The sequence below is a fragment of the Cupressus sempervirens genome, chromosome 11 (assembly GCF_028749045.1).
Source record: "Cupressus sempervirens isolate cs-2001-9-10 chromosome 11, ASM2874904v1, whole genome shotgun sequence".
Taxonomy (NCBI): Eukaryota; Viridiplantae; Streptophyta; class Pinopsida; order Cupressales; family Cupressaceae; genus Cupressus; species Cupressus sempervirens.
In genome coordinates this window covers 304,257,095-304,264,557 of record NC_143128.1, presented here as the reverse complement: position 1 = coordinate 304,264,557, position 7,463 = coordinate 304,257,095, and the positions used below count along the sequence as shown (strand labels likewise).

Here is a 7,463-nt window from a genome sequence, read left to right as displayed (position 1 = left end):
AATTCATTATAGTGTTTAAAATATAATATAATTTCTTTGAAATTTTCAAAAATCTATAGGACATTAGTGACTATAATATTGAAACATTGAAATTTTTAAATTTTTAAAATCTTTTTAATTAAAAATTATATATAATTTTTAATTTTTCATATATATTTAAACATCATCGATTCATTATGATAAATAGTAGATGTACAAATTCATTAATTATATGGGTATTTCCTTTGATTGTTTGCTTCATTTGGAACTATTTACTTTGGAACCTTGTTGTCCGGTTATAAAATTGTTTCAATTTTATAAACCATGGTTAATTTTTGAAAATTGTCTAGTTTTAGGCTTTAAATTGGCCATTTTATCCCCGAATCTTTGTGAGTTTCTAAAAACCTCTCAAAAGGTTAATGATAACCTCCAAAAACACATTTTTCTTAACCTCTCAAAAGGTTAATGATAGCCTCCAAAAACACATTTTTCTTAACCTCTCAAAAGGTTAATGACAACACCTAAAAACATGTTTTTCTTAACCTCTTCAAAGCGGGAGCCCAGATAGGAGACATATTGAAGGTTATAGAAGAAAAGTAACATACTGATGAATTTTGGAAATCTGTTTACCAACACTATGGAGAATGAATAACACAACAACAATAGCAACAACCTAGGAGGGCACTAAGAGCTTAGCCCGCAGAAATCAACTGCCAAAAATTCAAAGGGATGTGCAAATGAGATGGGAAGAAAGTGAGGTGTTCACAGCAGATGCAGGCCCTGAACCCCCTGTAGAAGGCAAGAAGTATTTTGGAAACTTCTCTTACCCTTATATGAATGGTGCCCTTCATTTAGGCCATGCATTTTCTCTGTCCAAGTTGGAGTTTGCTTCAACATACCATAGATTGAGGGGCAGGAATGTTCTCTTCCCTTTTGGCTTTCACTACACTGGTATGCCCATTAAGGCCTGTGCTGATAAGCTAGATAATGAGATTAAGCAGTTTGGAAATCCTCCAGTTTTCCCTATTGAGAATAATGATGAAGTAGAAGACCAAACACCAACTGAACAACTACTCAATGGTGGAGGAGATCAATTTAAGAGTGAAAGGTCAAAAGCTTCTGCAAAGAAAGGGTCTGCAAAGTACTAGTGGCAAATAATGCAGAGTTTGGGATTGGAAGATAGGGAGATAGCCCAATTTAGGGATCCTTATCATTGGCTCACCTACTTTCCTCCCATGGCCAAAGAAGATCTGAAAATGTTTGGAGTTGGAGTTGATTGGAGACACTCCTTTATCACCACTGACATGAATCCATTTTATGATTCCTTTGTGCGATGAAGGTTCTGAAAGATATGGGAAAAATTATAAAGGACATGTGGTATACCATCTATTCTCCTTTAGATGGACAACCTTGTGTAATCATGACAGGGCCACAGGTGAAGGCGTGCAACCACAAGAATACACCCTTATCAAAATGGAAGTAATTCCACCTTTCACAAAGAGAATGAAGAAGTTGGAAGCTAGAAATGTGTTTCTGGCTGTAGCAACATTGCGGCCGAAAATAATGTATGGTCAGACGAATTCTTGGGTATTGCCTGATGGTAAGTATGGTGCATTTGAAATCAATGACACAGACGTCTTTATTATCACTCATAGAGCTTTGTTCTGATATCAAGGAGGGAAAACTTAGTGAGCAAATCATAGTGCCTTCTATGAGAGAAGCTGTCTCTTAACTGCTTAAACCAAATCCACATTTGGTAGATGTCATCTACAAAAAATGTAAAGACATGGAGAATTGGCATGGAATCATGCCACGGCTTTGGCCCAGTGTCAAATATATTCATTGTGTCATGACAGGTTCCATGTAATTATACCTAAGAAAATTGAGACATTATGCAAGTGACCTACCATTGATGCTCGTAGAGATTACAGTGCAACTGAAGGTGGAATTGCTGCTAATGTAAATCCCACAATCCCGCTAGAGAATGCAACTTTTACAGTGGTACCCAACCTTGCATATTTTGAATTCATTCCACTCCACCTACATCGTGAGAACTAGAAAATGGTTCAGAATGTAGCTAATGCCCACCATACTAAAATTGAAACTGTGGGTCCAACAGAACTAAAATCTGGTAGGATTATGAGATGGTGGTTACAACATGTGCTGGACTTTATAGGTACGTGCTCGGTGATACTGTCATGGTGACTGGATTTTACAATTCTACTCCACCATACTCATACATGTGCTGAATGAACCTCCTCCTCACATTAAACATCAATAAGATCACAGAAGAAGATTTACAAATAGCCATTGAGAGGGCTACCAGACTAGTAAAGGGAAGGGCTTTTCTTGTAAGCGGGGTTCCTCAGATAGAAGTACTCTCACATCCTTTTTGTGGGTGTTTTCTTAACTCACAATGGATGGAATTCCACATTAGAAACATAAATGCAAGCCTGCCAATGATTTGTCGAACATTCTATGTAGAACAACAGATCAAAAGGACTTATATGAGTCAGGTTTGGAAAATTGGGATTTCAATGAATGATTATGTGACATGAGAGAGAGGAGTCAAACAGAGCATCCAAATCTTCAAATGGTAAAGCAAGAGAAAGTGAGAAAGAGAGCAATAAGCATGGGGAGTCAAGATTGTAGTATCACTATTTAGATTCCAATAAGTGCATGAGCAATGGATGTTGTGAAAGATTATTTCTTTGTCCATATTCAATATGTTCAACTTGGTGATAATCATGAAGAAGAGTCTTATCAAGTAACACAACAAGTCAATGATTCGACCATCTGAAGACATGTCCCAAGCTATACATTTCAATTAGTGGTCATTGTTATTTGAGGTTAATTAACCTCCCCAAAATCACGTATTTTGGAGGTGGTTATTAACCACGAAGAGGTAGTTATAAACCTCTATGTCTATATAAGGACTCATGTTGGCTTTGTAAAGGGACTTTTTGGTTTTAAAAATAAGGGAACACTATGCTGAAATTTTGATTGAGAGATAAATTTTAGAAAGTATGTACACCTTTTATCTCTGAAATTGAAAATCTCTTTTGTCTTCTTGGTGTAAGAAAATGGAATGAGATATGCTTTGGGTTTCTTATTCTAAAATCAAAATTGCTATCTATTGTAGTAAACATTCTAATGGTACTGTGCGAGTGTTTATGAATGTAATGAATGTGCTTGGTAATACTGGTTGCTTTCAAGCATAGTCCTTGATCACCCTTGTTATCAATCTTGTTTACCGAAGAAGGTCATGAGGGCGTGTGGTGCATTCGTGTTGGATGACTTTCTCTTGAACTTTGAAGTTTTAAATTCTTCATTTGAAAATCCTTTAAAAATTATATCATACGAGGGAGCTGCCCCTCTAAACGCAAAGGAATGCCACATACCAAGGGCCTATCCAACTATTGTGAACGGTTTGCCACACACTCCACTGGGCAAATTTTTCTGTGACAAATTTGTTTACCAACAAACCTTCAGGGCCCTACCTTGAAAAAGAATGTCTTAATCTTGTAGGAAAAAAAATATGGTTATGCATATATAACAAGTTCTGACATATTTTAAAATGAATCACTCTATGCATGGCCTCCAATCATTCTCTTTCGGAACTATTTTCTTTGGAATCCTTTGGGCCCAAGCTTGAAAATGGATGTATTAGTGATGTAAGGTAATCAAATAAGAACTCTAAACAATCCAATACCAAAGTGAGGGATAGTTATGAAGGATTGAGAAGGTAGTAGGATGTTCATTAAATGGTATTTATTCATTTATAAAAATATATCAAACATTATAAGCGATATAGTGGAAGCTTATATCTATTCCAAATCTTTTAAGCCTCACAAATACATCAAAGAAAGACAGATTGAGTGTGAAATGGAAACCTCTAGACCAAGGTGTTATTAAGATAAACTTCCATGGTGCATCTCGTGGCAATCCAGGGATGTCTGGTATAGGCGTGTGTTTACTAAATCACTTGGGCATACCTCTATTTATAAAATCTTCACCTATTCCATGGGGCACTAACAATAATGCTGAAGTTTCAGCTTTGCTCCTTGACCTTGTCACAACATCATCTATGAAGATACCTTGGCTCCAAGTGGAAGGTGACTCTCTTATTATTATTCAGGCTTGTATTAATAGAAAAACTCAATGCAAAAGTCTAGCATACAAGCTAAAACAGACCTGATACCTAATCAATGCTTTTGAAAATTGCCTCCTCAATTATACTTATCGTGAAGGTAACCAATTGGCTGACTACCTTTCAAACTTAGGATATGATGGAAAGGAACTGGATAGTTGGGATCCAACTACACTGGCAGAGCTATATCCAAGTTTACTAGATATCATTAACAATGAAACAAGTTTGTCATGATTTATCATTTGGCACTCTCCATGTCGCCATTCAATACCTTGTGCTACAAAGTACTACTACACTATGATTGATGCTCCTGGCCATCATGATTTCATTAAAAATATGATTCCTGGAATTATATGTACAGGGCAAAGAGAGCAATGGTGTAGGAATAAACTCTAGTTTTGCTGTTCATCAGGATGTTGATGGTAGAGCAACCGATGTTACTTAGGTTGGTTAGTTGCTTTAGGTTTGCCATTTACATTTGTAACTACCCTAAAGGATGAGTACAAGAGTGATATATTTGGAGAGCTTGGAATTTTTTTGGGAGCTATACATGGTATAGTTGAAGCCTTGTTCAGAAGATATATTGACCATGGAATGAATGAAGAACTTTCTTACAAAAACACTGTGGATGGCATAACTGGGATCATATCAAAAACTATTTCCACAAAGGGAATGCTTGCTATATTCAATTATTCTAGTGAAGAAGGCAAGAAAGAATTTGAGACAGCATACAATGCTTCTTATTACCCTTGTATGGAAATCTTGTATGAGCGTTATGAGAGTGTGGCTTCTGGGAATGAGATTCGAAGTGTAGTCATGGTTGGGCATTGATTTTTTGAAAAGGATGGTCTTCCAACATTTCCAATGGGAAAAATTGATCAAACTTTGATGTGGAGAGCTGGTGAATAGGTACGCGCAGTTTGACCTACTGGTGATTTGGGTCCTCTTAATCCATTTACTATTGGTGTTTATGTAGCATTGATGATGGAACACTTTGAGATCCTAAAGAAGAAAGGTCATTCATACTATGAGATTGTTAATGAAAGTGTTATTGAGACTGTGGACTCCTTAAATCCTTTCATGCATGCTCATGGTGTCTCTTTTATGGTTGACATTTGCTCAACAATAGCAAGGCTTGGGGTAAGAAAGTGGGCGCCTTGATTTGAATATATTCTAACTTAGTAGGAATTTGTAGCTATTCATGGAGGCTTGCCCATTAACAAAGATCTCATTAGCAACTTCCTCTCAAATCTGTAATAGGCCCAAAGAATGTGAAATTGAAAATATAAAATGAGAGAGCAACAATATAAAATGCTGAAATTATTGATTCAGATCATTCGGATACACATAGACTTGATACTTAAAAAATGACATTGAAATGATACTGAATAATATACTGGAATGATATGAATAATATTAAATTAATTACATTGATGTCTGGGCATCTTTATATAGTTTTATTTCCCTTACAACAACTGCTTATGGGAATAACTTCCCAGTAACTATATATTGAACTGATTTTATTTATATAATCTAAACACAAAAACTAACCTAATTAATGTAATAAACCTAACATTCCCCCGTTATTACATTAATTCAACAATCATTCTTGCTAACCTAATTAATGTAATAAGTCCAACATTCCTAACCTAATTAATGTAATAAGTCCAAAATTCCCCCCCTTATTACATTAATTTAACAAAATTGAAAAGCCTTCACCAATATTACAAACTTTGATGAAGCTCCATCTTTGAAAGTAGTCTGCAACTTCAGATTGCAAATCTTAATCCTGAAGTTGAGCTCCTTTACCAATCTTTAAAAGTAGTCTGCAACTTCATATTTCAAATCTTAATCTTGAAGTTGAGCTCCTTTAACAATCTTTGTAAATAGTCTACAACTTTAGATTTCAAATCTTAATCCTGAAGTTGTAGTTGACCTCATAATAACATTATTTCTACCTCTCTTACACAACAAGACATAGTTTCCTCCAAAATTTCACATCTTCATGGAGTGTGCCTAATGCCTCCTTTGGTGCTGCACATGAGATGCCTTTCCTCCAAAAGTCCACATCTCCTCCAAGTGTGTCTAATGCCTCCTCAAGTGCCATAGAAACAATCACCAGACATCTTTCCTCCAAAAGTCAACATCTCCTCCGAGTGTCTCAAATGCCATTGTTGAAATCCTACGCCCCCCCCCCTCCCCCCCTTCAATAGAAGGACAATCATGTAGCCAAGCTCCCTCTTTTCTTCAGGGACACAAATCTATCAATTCCCCTCTTATATTCAGGGAGGAATTGGCTAAGCCCCAACTTTATAGGGACACAAATAGTGGCCTCTCATGCAGTAATCATCTCTAAGCAAGAAGCTAGCTTGAGATGATAGAAATCCTCTAGCCTCCATTGCCTCCAACCTCCTATTTTATTCACCAAAAATAGGATCTGGTCATCTAAAATCCATTAAAAGCACTCTCTTACCCATTGATTAACCTTCTCTGATACCACTGTAACATGCCCAAAGAATGCAAAATTGAAAATATAAAACGAGAGAGCAACAATATAAAATGTTGAAATTGTTGATTCAGATCATTTGGATACACACAGACTTGATACTTTAAAAATGACATTGAAATGATATTGAATAATATACTGGAATGATATGAATAATACTGAATCAATTACATTGATGTTTGGGCATCTTTATATAGTTTTATTTTCCCTTACAACAACTACTTACGAGAATAACTTCCCATCAACTATATATTGAACTGATTTTATTTATCTAATCTAAACACAAAAACTAACCTAATTAATGTAATAAACCTAACATTCCCCCCTTATTACATTAATTCAACAATCATTCTTGATAACCTAATTAATGTAATAAGTCCAACATTCCTAACCTAATTAATGTAATGAGTCCAAAAAGATCTTGTGCATAATGCTATAGAAGGTTGTGCAAAATTATGGCCAACTTTGGATATGGATGTTATAGCTAATACAGACTATGTTAGGCTAGAAATACGGTAGTGAAGCCTACAAAAAATATAGGCTAGCTACTGGCCAAGGAGGCTACTAATTTCACATCTGAGGTTATCATCATGAATCATCCAAGCTACATTGGAAATGGGAATACACTAGTGCTGGATTGCCACACATTCCACATTGTTGTGAAGTTTTATGAGATCATGACCTTCTTGACATTTTGTATGGAATCTTTTGGCATCTTCATATTGAGTGACAATTTCGGGTTTTCTTTTAGGTTCTTTCCAAATGAACCCTTGAACCTATATTTATTTTAAATAATAGATATAATGGCTTGGTCCATTTTTTCTTTTT

General features: G+C 35.7%; 1 pseudogene; it reads left to right on the top strand.

Moving 5' to 3' along the window:
- Positions 1-716: 716 nt before the first annotated feature.
- Positions 717-7,154, top strand: LOC149529342 (ketol-acid reductoisomerase, chloroplastic-like; annotated as a pseudogene).
- The last annotated feature ends 309 nt before the right edge of the window (positions 7,155-7,463 follow it).